The 14,639-nt window shown below is 33.3% G+C and overlaps 1 long non-coding RNA gene across 1 annotated transcript; it reads left to right on the top strand.

The window, feature by feature from the left end:
- Nucleotides 1-626: 626 nt before the first annotated feature.
- On the top strand, nucleotides 627-10,059 carry LOC107856997. The gene is made up of 2 exons (XR_007053235.1): nucleotides 627-1,613; nucleotides 7,169-10,059. It is a non-coding gene; the product is annotated as an uncharacterized LOC107856997 (long non-coding RNA).
- The last annotated feature ends 4,580 nt before the right edge of the window (nucleotides 10,060-14,639 follow it).

The raw sequence follows: 14,639 nt of genomic DNA, 5'->3' as shown, positions 1-14,639 counted from the left end.
TGTTGACGAGACTAAAACCAGTATCTTTATAGCTGGTACAATATCGGATAGCTTGAAATATTTTAGATTTGTTGATAAAACTATGACATGCAAATTAGATAATGCTTTTAATAATTTGAAAGCTGTTGAAGAGTTAAAAACTAGACTATATCCTATGGATGAAGATCATTTTCATGTTAGATGTACTGCACATATTTTAAATTTGGTAATACATGATGATGTTGAGTTGTTTGGAAATGGTTGTTGTAAAGTTTGAATTGCTTGTAGTTATATTTTTAAAAATAATAAAAGGGTATAATGGACAATTTTAGATATCAATGTGGAAAATGTGAACTTTCGTATAGAAAAGTTCCAAAAAGAATTTCTACCAGATGGAATTTTTGTATCAAATGCTTGAAGTTGCTCTTATATATCGTCAACCTATACAATTAGTTTATAATGCCCATAATTCGAAAGTCGATTTAAGGCTAGATGAAGATGATTGGATTGAAGTAGAAGAACTTTGTAAATTTTTGAAAACTTTATATCAAGCTTCGAGCACAGTATCAGCACAATACACTCCAACTATTTCTTTTGTTTTAGTAACTATTATTGCTATTTCTAAAGTACTTGTTGAATATAAAAAATTGTCTTTACAAAGAGGTAATTGAAGCTATGATTGATAAATTTTAAAAATATTATTTTCCTATTCCACAAATTTATTTGACAGCTACTTTATTCAACCCATTTTACAAAGAACATGGTGTAATGATGTTGGTTCAAAACTTATACAATAATTTAGAAATTGGACCTTGAGAAAAGCCATCAGTTGAAACTTCTTGTGCTAACATTTCAACTCCTTTTTAATTTTGAGCCTGCCCAGCAGCCCACTTGAATAGAAACAACTCCTTAGCCATCCAATTTAGCCCTGCCCATAAACAAAAACCAATCCATACCCCATATTCCTCTTCTTCACCAGCCTAAGACCCGACCTGGCCCACAACCTTCACCCTTTACGACTACTATCATACAATACCAAAAACAACTACATCGATAACTAGCCGCAACATTTAATAACTTCAACGACGACAACACCTAACTAGAAATGACGACAACAACAACTAATCTAGCATTCAACAATTTTAACGCAATGACCCCCAGCGACACCAAGTCGACTCGACTTTGACCCATCCAGCGGCTTCAATGAAAGTTTTATAACCCGCAACCTGGCACTTTTCAATTGCTTCACCATTTCCTAGCTCTCAAATCTGGTATGAATTTATACCAGTTTCTACTGCTCAATCTTATCCCAATTTCAAAATTTGAATTCCCTAAAAGAAAATCTCTAAATTTTCCCTGAATCACTTGATCCCACATGACAAAGTGTGAAATCGATCCACAAAATTGCTTCCATATATACTCTTCTATTTTCATTAAAAAGGGGATAGAGAGTTTGGATAGCGAAAACCCTAAAAAGCGTGGAGATTTTGCTATTCGAAGAAGGATTTCGGTGACAAGAAATTCGATGAGACTCATTTGAGCTCGAATTTCTAGGCTAAGAATCCAAGTTCATTCCGACAGTGGTAGCGAAATTCCAATGAAGCTCGAAGTCCCGGTTTGCTGCCTCTAAAAAGGTAAACTTCTCATCTTTTTCCTTTTCTTTCTTGTAATTCTGTCTCATCAAATTTATGATTTTGTATTTATTTTTTATTCTAATGCTGGGATTGTTTGCTGTAGACGCCTTGAAGGCAATAGGATTTTGTGTTTGATGATTGTTTGAAAGATATTATCGATATGTCAGTTGTTTGTTTGTTTGAATTCTAGTTTTGCTTAGCCTTATTATTTCACTTAGCATTTTTGTTGTTCAATTTAAAGTTCAAGTCCCATTCTTATAGTTTCTTTTGCATTTTAGTCTGTATGTAAAATGGTTTGTAGTTCTTAACTTTTCCTCTCACTTAGTCTAAAATTGAGCACTTGAAAAGAGCTATAATTTGTTAAAACTTTATCGTGTGATTCATAAGCAAACACCAATCTTAAATATTCTGTAATATTTACATTGTTTGTTTATTGAAACTTGAACGTGCATTTCTTGATGAAAATATATTTATGTGTTAGTGTGGATATTTTCAACCCCTTCTTATACTTTGTGTTAGGGATTAATATAAAGCATGAGAAGACGTGTAAAGTTTGATTTTGTTCCATGTTTGTAACTACGCTTTGATTCACATAGTTCTTTTGAATGATTCATCTCGCACTGTTGATAGATAGCATGCTTATTAGTAAACGAAACCACCCTTGCTAATACAAGCCAAATTACCTTCGGGCCTTTGGCTGAGATACATATGATGCTCGAGGTGCTTGATAACTCCTTAATGCTTTTAAAAGATTCTACATGGAGAAAGATTACTATTAAAGAGGGTCAAAGGACTTTGGCGAGGTCGAAGGAGTGCAAAACGAGGCTCAAAATCCCCTTGGAAGGGTCATATGCCCAAGGTGCTTTGGATCTTCTTTTGATCTGCTCTAGCATTTCAAGAGCGAGTCAAAACAGCCCCTAGTAGGTCTTTTCTTACATTTGGGCCACTTTGACCTAATTATATAATATGTAGCCAAACTATAAATGCTTGGTAGCTAGGGTTGTCATACCCCTTTTTCGTCTGAGGGATTCGAGTCGAAGGATTTTTCCAATTAAAGTGACGGTTATTGAATAGAGATTATTTTATTTACAGAGTCGCCACTTGGAATTGAGTTATGGTGTTCAGAGTCACCTTATTGAATCCCTAGTCAAAAGAAAATGACTCTTATTATGATCTGCGAAAACAGAAGATCGGGTAAGGAATTCTGTTGACCGAAGGGAAGGTATGAGGCACCCCTCGAGTCCCGTGATTCTAACACGGTCACTTTTATTGACTTATCTTGACTTAAAATATTTTGATAAATTATGTCTAAAGGCCTAAGTTTGCTTACTTTTATCTAAAACTATCTGTTTATTTTTCTCATATTAAATAGATCATGTGAAAATTAATTTTAGAAAAATATTTGTCGAGGTGCATTATTACATCCTTGAATTTTAAATGTCTTCGAAAGATGCGTACACCACATTTTTATTCGAGGCGAATATTTAAAATGCGTCAAAATTTATTTACCATTTTTTTTTTAAAATTGATTTGTCATTTACAAACTAATAATAAATTTATCTTATCTATTTTATTATAAGTCAATCAAATCATATTCTATTAAATTATGATTATTTTTATAATAAACAAAATAATTGTTTAAAATGTATATAGATATACGTAACAACAAACAAATAAAATAATTAAATAAGTATGATAAAATAACATACTAAGCAATTACATGAATCACTATTATATTTTTAGTTAATAATTACTACTATTATATATATTTGTTTGTATACAGGGATATGAATTTAAACAAACAAAACTATAAAAATATTAGTAGTAAAATAGTTTTTTGCCGGATGTCATGAAAAGGAATAGCGTTGGCTGGTAACTGTATACCGCCCTCCATGGCTTCACCATTAACACCGTTGTCGGTGGTGGGAAAGGAAAGGGGATATCGGATCGACAGAACCATCGTTCCGCAGGCGAATAGTGGCATCGAAATGGCGCAGGGAAGGGGAGAAAGGAGATCGGAGCGGTATGGGGAATGGGAAAGGGAGATCGTCGGCGGCTGAAAAGGAGAAAGAGGGCGGTAGATTGGAGAATCTCGCCGAATCCGCAATGGATTGGCCGGAGAAGTGCCAGCGACGGAAGGGAAAGGGAGATGATGGCGACAGTGGCTGTATACCACTGGCCATAACTCAAACGGAAATTCTAAACTCGATTCGTCACTCTTTGTTTTCTTCTTTTAAGATTTTCCTTACTGTGTTTTCTCTCTGTATTCTTTCTCTGATGTTTTCTGATGGGATGATAGTGTCTAAAATAATATATTCTTTGATTTTTTTGATACAGTGTACAGTGTCTGATAATGATAGTCTGTAGGTATCCATTGTTTTAGGGGGTGGGAGTCCTTTAAATAGGGAAATTTTGGGGGAAGTAGGATAGGATATGATTTAACATTTGAATTGATTATCTTTTTTTTTTTTTTTTTTTACTTTTTCTCTTTTTATTTTAAAATAGAAGATAATAATACAATAATAAATGAATAAAATAAAAATAAATAAAATTATAAAAATAATAATAATAATAAATAAATAATAATTAATTAATTTTTATATTTAAAAGAAATACAATAAAATTTATAAATAGCCAAAATATATATAATAAAATAATCTTGAAACTACTAACTTATCTATTTAAAATATATATATATATATATATATATATATTTTAATTTTTTTTTGTATTATTTTTAAAATTGGAATAAAAATAAATAATATCCTAAAATTAACTTCATTTAGTTAATTATTCTTTAACTAAAAATTTATTAAAAATAAAATAAGAATTAAAATAATATCGGTTCAAATATCAATATTTAATATCAAAAAATAAATATATTACACTCGAGAGGGTAAAAAATCACGTGTCTACAAGGGTTATTTCCTTAGTTTTTGAATGATGATTTTTACATGATGTATTCATGAGAACTCCATGGGAGTGTTTGAGTGCTTGGAAAAATATTTGTTGAACCTGGCTTAGAAATGTTGGTTGTAAGGCGCATCAAATCCCCTTTGCGGTTGCCGTAAGAGTTAGGTGCTTATTAATAGTCATTAAGAGAGGTTTTAGGATTTGATACATCCTTCGATTGCCTTTTCGGTATCAATTTTATACCTATCTTTCTATCATCTTTATCCTATCCTTCTATTTTTACTTTCCGTGTCTTAGATTTGAGTTCCTGAGGCTTGGATCGTATTATGTGGTATCAGATCCAAGCTTGATTTTGTTTCTACGGAGTCAATCTTGGGTTTGTTATCTTTAAAATCAACAAAAAAGAAGTGTGAAAAATCAAAAATCCCCTTAAAAGTCACTATTCACTTTTTTTTGTTCTTAGGTCAAATTTTGAGTTTTTGATTTTGTATTTTCTTGTGTTTCTAGTGTTAGATTTGTATTCTCTAACACTATACGAGTCTATAAATCAAATTTGAACTAAATCGAAGTGAAATTGAGCCTTCTATTGTCGTTGGAAGCTTAGGTTGAAGAAGTTTGACGTGAATTGAAAATCTAGAATTTTTGGTTGTGAATTTGAACAAAATGATGTTTGGAATGTGTTTAGAAGGTTTAAAAGAGCCTTGGTTTAAAATTTCGTCACATTCCGACCAACGGTTTAAGAGATAGAGATTTTTAAAGTTTTGGTGTTCTTGAGTGTTCTTGGAGAAATTCAAATCTAAGAGGAATTGTTGGCAAAAGGTGGTTGTTTGATCCTCAAAGTGAATAAAAAGGTGTACAAAAGTGTTTGTAAAAACACCTTTTGAAGGCGCTAAAGAATATTCCCAAGAGAGAAGCAAAGGAGGTCCACATTTAGGCAAAGGTCAGCTAAAATTTCAGCCTTGCTGCCTTGGCCTACGTGGCATCTGCTTTAGCGGATTGGCTACAGGTCAGGAGCAGACTCCACTGGTTTGATCTGTGTTTCATCTGCTTCAGCAGATTGGCCATAGATCAGGGCAGATTGGTCCTGCGTCCAATATGCTCTCCATATGCACCCAAGGTACGGCCACACTTCAAGGCAACCCTTTTGAACGCACCACCAACCTCTTTTGAACACATCTCAAGCCTTCCCAATGTCCAATTCAAGTTCCCAAGTACATATCAACACTTCTCCAACATCAATTCAAGTTCTAAAACACACCTTAACACTTTAATTACTCCCTTGCTCAAGGTTTGATTCCTAATCTTTTCTTTTGATTCTTAAACTACTCATCAACTAGTAATTCATCTACTAAGTTGATTGATTAGCTCTTGAGTCCCATTTCTTTCATCGTCCTATTTCTTTTAAGCTTTTATCTTTTTATTTCGTTTTAACTTTTGGATTCAAGTATGCAAATAGTTTTTTTAAAATTATTTGAGTTGTACAAACAAGAATCCACTCTGGCCACAAAGTAGAGATTGACACCTTATTGTACATCGGAGTATTAAGAAACTTTCAACATTCACCGCTCCAATTATGAGAATCATAAAGGTAAATTCATAAGAGTGTTGGTGAAGTGCTTTACTACTAATGTTGTTTGTTAATTTTTATAGGTACAAGGGGATATAAGGGGAACATGTCTTTGATAGACTCGGATAATTGTGACTACGACATAGGAGACTATGATTGTGGTGAAGAATGTTATGGCTATGAAGAAGTTGGGGATTACGGGGGCTATGAATATAGCCATGATCAAATGTTTGGAAGTGGGAACCAAGGCAGAAATGAAGGGTATAGTAGGAGTCAATGTCTTCCTACTCTATCTATCTTCACAGGAGAACGGGATCTCAAAGTTTGCCTTGATTAGGAATGACAATGTGAAAGAGTCTTCACGGATTATGCTATGAGGGAAATCAAACAAACTACATATGCCCTTAAGTACATTCAAGGTCCAACCTTAGAATGGTTTAAACTCGCAAGGAATCCTATGCAAAGATGGGGTGCGTTGAAAGAGTTTTTAAAACCAATCTATGTGCCGAAGGGTTATACGAAGCTTTATAATAGTGATCCAAGAAGACAACCTTGTTCAAGATGGGTAGAGATATGTGGAGTTCTGAGATGTGTTCTTATACTTGATGATTGGTTTCACTCAAACTATATATCTCCTCTTATGGTTTATTATCTAGGGATACCTCAAATGTCCAATCATTTCCCATATGTCTTGGAAGACTATAGATATTTTGAGAGCATAAAGGTTTCCTTCACTCGAGATGGGTACTTTGAGGAGGTGTGGTGTGACATAATCTCCTTGGAACGTGGACACTTATGATTGGGTGCCAATTGGTTTATATAACATAAGATTCCAAATATGCAAAATTGGCCTCAAATTGTATTAGACCAATGGGGAAACCATTTCTTTCCACTTGCCCGCCACTTACTCCAAGCCAAAAAAAATTGAGAGATAAAAGATTGAGAGGAGTGAGGGAGTGGAAGGTGGCAACCGAAGAGAGGAAAAAGGATAGGTTGTGAGGAGTGAAGTGAGGGGGTTGCCACCAACCGGAGCTAAAAGTTTTTTGTCCTTTTATTAATATGAATATGTATGTAGGTACCAATATGACAAGTGGAAGAGAACAAGTGATAAAAGAGAAGATTTTCTTCGAAGACTTGATGAAGAAAATCTTAGTTGAATCCAAAGCTTGTGGAGGACCTTCACACCAAGATAAGGAAGAATGTGCTCAAGAACTTCAAGGTAAGATAGCTAACTCTTATACTCCTGTGCATGAAAATGATGATTGTATGGCTAGTAACGCATTGAGTGTGATAAGTATCTTATCTACATGTGAGTCTAATGATTCTTTACCTCTTGATTATGATGTACATATTGTGAGTGTGGATATACTAGTTGATCCTATTGATGACCGAATTGACTCTTCTTGTAAAATTAGTTTGTGTCCATTTAGTGTTAAAGCCATTGTGTTGGATGATAGTACATCATTTTGTGGTAATTTTGTTGATCAAATTATGTGTGAAACTATTCCATCACTTGAGGATGTGTGTAATGTTATCAAAGAACCTCAAGTGAGTAATGAAATTGAGAATGTTGGTTAAGAAAATGGGAGTGACCCTTTGAGCTTGTCTTTAGTGAAGATCCTAATGTTTGCTAGGCTCATAGGGATGGTCATGTGCTTGAAACATCTTTGACACTTGATAATGGACTTGCATGTTCTATATGCTCTCCATGGATAGATCCTTTTCTTTTTAAGAACAATATCTTATTTAAAGATGGTGAGCTTACTTCTAGTGAATTACCTAGTGGTATGGATATAATTATTGATATAGCTCATCTTGAGGGCTATATTCCATATGACAACCCACTATGGTGAGACAATATTCCTCCATTGAAATTAAAAGTATCAATTATTTGGAAATTGCTTCCTCTTCTACATTGTGTGACCTTATTGTTGAGAATAATCATAGTGATGATTTTGAATCTAATAGTGAGCATGTGCATGAGGGCACCTTAGTTGAAGTTGACTTGAGTGATACCTTTCTCTACTCTCCCTTTGCTTTTGTGATGTTTATGCTAATGAGGAGAGTATATCTTTTAGTTTAGGTGAAGCTAGTGGGGAAAAAGAGTGTTGTCTATACCCATGTCTATGGCTACTCTTTCCATTTAACCCTGGTGCTAAATTTAGATAAGGTGATTATGGTACATCCAACTTATTGCATGGTCCACATGAAAAGCAAAGTTTGAATAAAGGTGTTGGTATCCTTCCCTACGATGGAAAGTCTTTCTTGGGGATTCACAATCCACTTGAGGGACCAATATTGTGTAAGGGAAAGAACTCCAACCAAGATGAAGGCTTTTTAAAGAAGGGGAGTAGTGAAGGCTCCAAGAGAGTTCACTATTATGTGTTTCCATTCTTGACCAAGGTTCCACTAATTGTTGGTCAAGAAGAGAGTCTTCTCTTGAAACTACTTTGGATGAAATCCATTTATATGATACCCTTCTTCAATACTTGAGTGGAATTGATGACCTCCTTCTCTAAGGTGGTATCATTCTTGAGAACCCGAGGGCAAATGTGTTATTTTCTCCTTTGGGTGTTGCTTATAAACTTGCATCCTTGCTTGACACACTTGTGCTTAAATTGTGTGAATTCCAACTTATGGATGCCAAGTTGATTGTTTTTTGTTGAAGAGCCCATGGATGCTTAGGGATTTTGTCACCTTCATAGGGTTGGACAATTTGAAGTATCTTGTGGGGCTCTTGGGAGGATGCTTACCTTTGTTAATAGAGATAAACAAACTATTAAGGGCATGGCCCCATAAATAAATTTCTTTTCTTTGCGAAGTTGTTTGAAAGGAAAGTGTCATACATGCTTAAATGCTTTGATTCCATCCTTATGTGCATTATGTGCTATGTCTTTTGAGCCAAATGACCTTCTTATAGATAATAGCACCTTGTAGTATGCTTTTACAATTGATTCCTTCCTAAACTACCTCTTTGCTTATGATGATATTAATGTTCTTCTTGGATTTATTTTATGTAGAGGTAGGAAACATATTGGTTGGTCCACTTATTTGAATGACAATGCTATATGGGTTTTGTGGACTTTAAAACCAATTGAGGCACCACTCTTGATGTGGTCTATTGAAGAGGTAAAGAAACATTTGTGTCTTATGGCTCCTAAGGTGAAGGTAGTTTTACCCTTTGAACTATTTAATGCCATTATGACCATTGTGATTTCCTTATCTCTTGATGATACCCATAGCCAACCCCTTTGTGCATTCTTTGATAAGTTTCTAATATTTAAAATAAGGGATCATTGGTTATATCTTAATTGTGTGCAACCTTGGCATGATACTATGATTATTTGTGCTAACCCTACCTTTATGTCATGAGGATGTTGTATTTGTTGGTCCTTCCTTTTGTTTGCAAGGTTTGTATTTGAGGTCGAATTCTTTCCAAGAAGGGGAGGATGATACAAACCAAATTACCCCCGGACCTTTGGCTGAGATACATATGATGCTCGAGGTGCTTGATGACTCCTTAGTACTTTTAAAAGATGCCACATGGAGAAAGATTATCATTAAGGAGGGTTAAAGGACTTTTGCAAGGTCGAAGGAGTGCAAAACGGGGCTCGAAAGCCCCTTGGAAGGGTCATGCGCCCATGACGCTTTGGATCCGCTTTTGATCTACTCTAGCATTTCAAGAGCGGATCAAAACAGCTCTTAGTGAGTCGTTTCTTACATTTAGGTCACTTTTGGGCCCTAATTATGTAACATGTAGCCAAACTATAAATGCTTGGTAGCTAGTCTTTTTTCCTTAATTTTTGGATGATGATTTTTACATGATGTATTCATGAGAACTCCATGGGTGTGTTTGAGTGCTTGGAAAAACATTTGTTGAACCTTCCTTAGAAACGTTGGTTGTAAGGCTGATCAAATTCCCTTTGCGGTCATCGTAAAAGTTAGGTGCTTGTTGATAGTCATTAAGTGAGGTTTTAGGATATGATACATTTTTCGATTGCCCTTTCGGTATCAAGTTTGTGTCTATCTTTCTATCTTCTTTATCCTATCCTTCTATTGTCAAATTCTGCGTCTTAGAGTTCCCGAGGCTTGGATCGTATCACTTGCTTTCTTTGATTCTTTGTTGATCATGAATATTATAAAATTGTCATGTTGGACATTGTTTCATTTCTTCCCTATAACCCTTGGGATGAATTTAAATGAGGGTGTTTGTACGCATAAATCTATAGAATAATAAAATTGTTGGTCGACTTAATTGAAGAATTTTTTATTGTATAAAATTATTGGTTCGTTTAACTGCATGAAACTTTATTAGTTTTTTTGGGATATGTATTAATTCTTATCTTCTACTTTTTGCTAAATATCCCGTCGAGGTCGAAAATGGACTCATCCCTTCGCATCTTCCGGTGGGCCATGATGGCCCAATTCTTTGAGCTCCCTACAAGTCTAAATGGACTAAAACTCAAGATGATCAAGGATGTATACGATGATATACAATATATATATATATATATATATATATATATATATATTATATTCAGGTTTTGGAAGATGATATACAGTGTGTATATCGCCAAAACGCGAAAGAGAGGTTTTCAAAATGGGCTAGATAAGAGGCCCCTAGCTTTGTTTCTTTATTTTGATTATTTGTTGTATTAAATTCTCAAAATTTGACTAACCTTAATAAATCCCCTTTAGATCGTTACTTTTGTTTATCTTTGTATTTTTCTTTGAAGTGTTTATCACGTAGTGTAATGTTTTAAATTAATTGAAACATTTATTTTTCTTCATGTTTTTCTCTTAAAAAAAAAAGAATCAAAATGACATTTTATTTATTCATGTGTTAAATTAGTTTATTTAAATTAAAGAGAATTTAGTTGAAATTCAAAATCACTTTTGTTCCACTTCCATGAAAATAATTGTCTTTCCTTAAATTGATAAAAGAATTAGATTTAGTTGACTCTTTCTTTCCTTAATTTAAATGGATAATTTTCACATGAATAATAAAGGGCAAAATTTAGAAATAACACACTTATCCTCTTAATTATGAATTTCATAGCAACAATTTCATAATTATATAATATAGCAAGTTGTATTTTGTATTTTTGTAAACTGTTGCTACAAAAATACAAATACATATGATTTTTACTGCCCTTATGATCGATATTTATTTTGTATTTTTGCAAACTGTTGCTACAAAAATACAAATACATAGGCTACAAAATGTAATTTGATAAAATTGTTGTTATTTTTTATAATCTAATACTTAAGTATGCTACTTTATGTATTTTTTCCAATAATAAACGCCATATTTGCAAACGAATTTAAAATTTATAAAAACCACATTTTTCAAAACTAGTGATTCTTTACAAATCAGTCAAATCGTCTGTTGGTCAACCGTTTTTTAACGGATGCTCTTAAGTGCGTTAAAAACCTTCTCAAGGTGTTACTTGAATCCTTACCAAGTTTCTCTATTTCAAAGGTTTATTTATGTTTTTAAGCTTTTGAACTAATTTTAGTTTTTCTTGATATTTTCTTAAAAAATCAAGTGGCGCCTTTGTAATTTATTAAATTATTTCAAACTTTTTTAAGGTTTTGAAATAATTAAAAAGTCAAAAAATAATATTTTTCAATCCTTCGACCCTAAAAGGGATAAAGTAAAGTTGACTAATTTTTAAGAGATAAGGCACAAGTATGCCCCTCCCCCCAAAAAAACTATATTTGAAATCTCAGTGACACACGTAAACTTTACAGGGTCCTATTACCCCCTAAACTCATTTATTTATATTTTTGTACTCCTTTGTGCTAACATGGCTGTCAAGTCAAACACAAAATCAGCATAAAATATTGTGCTACTTGGCAACCACGTCAACACAGAAGGAGCAAAAAATAACAAAAAAATGAGTTTAGGGGAGTAATAGGACACTGTATAATTTAGGTGTGTCACTTGAGTTTCGGGTATAGTTTGGGAGATACTTGTACCTTTTTCCAATTTTCAAAGCTAAGTTATTTATATTAACTCAAAGTCTTAAAATTAAAATTAGATTTTCAAAATTTATACAAGAAGTTCTATAAATTGCACTTTTTCTCATTTCAATACGATGAAAAAGTATATCTTAAAGTATTGATAAAAAAATTCATATCATCTAACTCGATAAAATTGAAAGAAAGGTGTCATTTAAGTCTTGAATGAAGGATTGGTGATATTGACAAACTTAAAGGGTCAAACATAATTAGAAAAATTGATTAAGTGAATTGTGGACTTGATTAATATTTTTAAAACTTTCTAATCTTTTCAAAAATATAAATCAACCCACACCCATCTCCTTTCCAAATCAACCATCTCTCTCCTCTCTCTCGATAGTCTCTTTCAACTCTCTCCCGACTAACAGTTTTGTAAAATTTCTTCCTTTAATTCTCGACGACTTCAAGCTCCGGTGACAAATAGCTGGGTGAGTTCCTTTTCGACTTTCAACCATCAATTAACGTGACAGGCAGTATTCTCCGACGACAACAACTTCGAGTTCTTAATTGTCCCATTTCTTCTTTCACAGGTAAAAAATATATCTTTTTAGTTAGAAAGAAATAGAGGAACTTGAGCCAACTTCTCTTCTAGTATCGATTAACAATTTCAATATTTCTTACTTAAATTTGAAATGTGGATTGAATAAAATCCTAATTTCTGGAATTTCTTCTCTACTCTTTTTGGTGTGAAATATAATTTTTTGTTGTTGTTGTATTTCTTGTTTTTGAATCGTTGATTCGCTTTGTTGGTAATTTTTGGTCACCTTTTATATTCTTAGTGTGTGTGTGCTGTGTTTGTGTTGCTGGATTGATTTGTTGTTTTTATTGGTAAAAATAATGTTGCAATAAATGAATCATCTAACATAATAGATGAACCATATAATGCAATAAATGAACCATCTGATGCAACAGATGAACTATCTAATGCAACAGATAAAACATTTGTTGCAACAAATTTGAAATTTGATGCAACAGATGCAGATTTGATGCAACAAATAGAAAATCTGATGCAACACATGAAAATCTAATAGAATAGTAAAAATCTGATGCAATAAATGAATAATATAACTGATCATTCATTTATTGCGACACACGAATCTTCTGTTTAGATGAAATCTAAATAATATTGATCCAACAGATAACTCATTTGGTAATAGATGAGTGATTTGTTTCAACAGATGAGTAATCTGTTTTCATTGTTTCCAATGGATTACTTATCTTCTGTAATACGTAGGTTATCAATTGATAACCTACCTGGTGCAATAAATGAGTGATTTATTTTTATTATTTTCAACGAATTACTCATCCGTTGTAAAAGATTGGTTATAAGTTGCAATAGATAACCTACCCGGTGCAACAGATGCATGATTTTTTTTTATTATTATTACCAATAGATTACTCATACCTTGCAACAGGTTGGTTATATACTGCAATAGATATCCTACCTGCTGCAACAGATGTGTGGTCTATTTTTATTGTTTCCAACGGATTACTCATTTATTGCAGCAGGCTGGTTATATGCTGCAACAGATAACCTACTTGGTGCAACAAATGAGTGATCTATTTTTATTTTTTCCAATGGATTACTCATTCCTTGCAACAGGTTGGTTATATGCTGCAACAGATAACCTACCTGGTACAACAGATAAGTGATCTATTTTTATTGTTTCTAATAGATCACTCATATAATACAACAGATGTGTGATCTGTTGCACAGACCAGTCATTTGTTTCAATAGATGAGTGATCTATTTTATTTTTTCAATGGTTTACTCATCCGTTGCAACAGGTCGATTATATGATGCAACAAATAACATATCTGTGCAATAGATGTGTGGTCTGTTGGAATTGTTATTTTACTATTTTGCATTCTTAGATTTACAGTTATCCCTTTTTAATGATGCATTGATCAATTATAATCTATTTTATGTTCCTGTTAATTTAAGATAATATGGCTCCCAAAAGAAAAGAAACCCGAATCAAGTCCAAGTAAAGGAACAAGTGAAAAAGCTAGGCTACATCCAACACTCTATGAGCTTGCTTTACAAGAGTTATCTCAATCAGGAGTAGAAGATAATGAACACAGGGAGGAGGAATATTTTAAAATAGATGATCCAAATGCTAATAGCCCTTCCACCAAAGAGTTGGTCAAAACCTTCAGCATTAATCGTTATACTGTTAGCCATGGAAAAATCTTTCGACGCCTTCAGAAAAATACTTCGATAACAAAAATTAGATGCTTATTTCAGAGATGCTGCTTTGGGCAATATCTTGATTTGCCAGAGGACAACAGTGTTCGTTTCCAAATAAAAAGGGTATATGATCTTCTAAAGCATAGGTTTATGTATGAAAATAAATATAGAATGGATGAGGTATGGATAAATTACTGTGGCATGCCTATTTATTTTGGTTGGAAGGAGTTTGCCATAGTTACTGGACTAAAATATTATCCTTCATCTCCTTCTTAAGTTATACCTATTCTAACCTAAAAAAAAACACTCCGTACACCCAAAAAAAGAAAAG

This window comes from Capsicum annuum, chromosome 1 (genome assembly GCF_002878395.1).
Source record: "Capsicum annuum cultivar UCD-10X-F1 chromosome 1, UCD10Xv1.1, whole genome shotgun sequence".
Taxonomy (NCBI): domain Eukaryota; kingdom Viridiplantae; phylum Streptophyta; class Magnoliopsida; order Solanales; family Solanaceae; genus Capsicum; species Capsicum annuum.
This window is presented reverse-complemented; position numbering and strand designations above follow the sequence as displayed.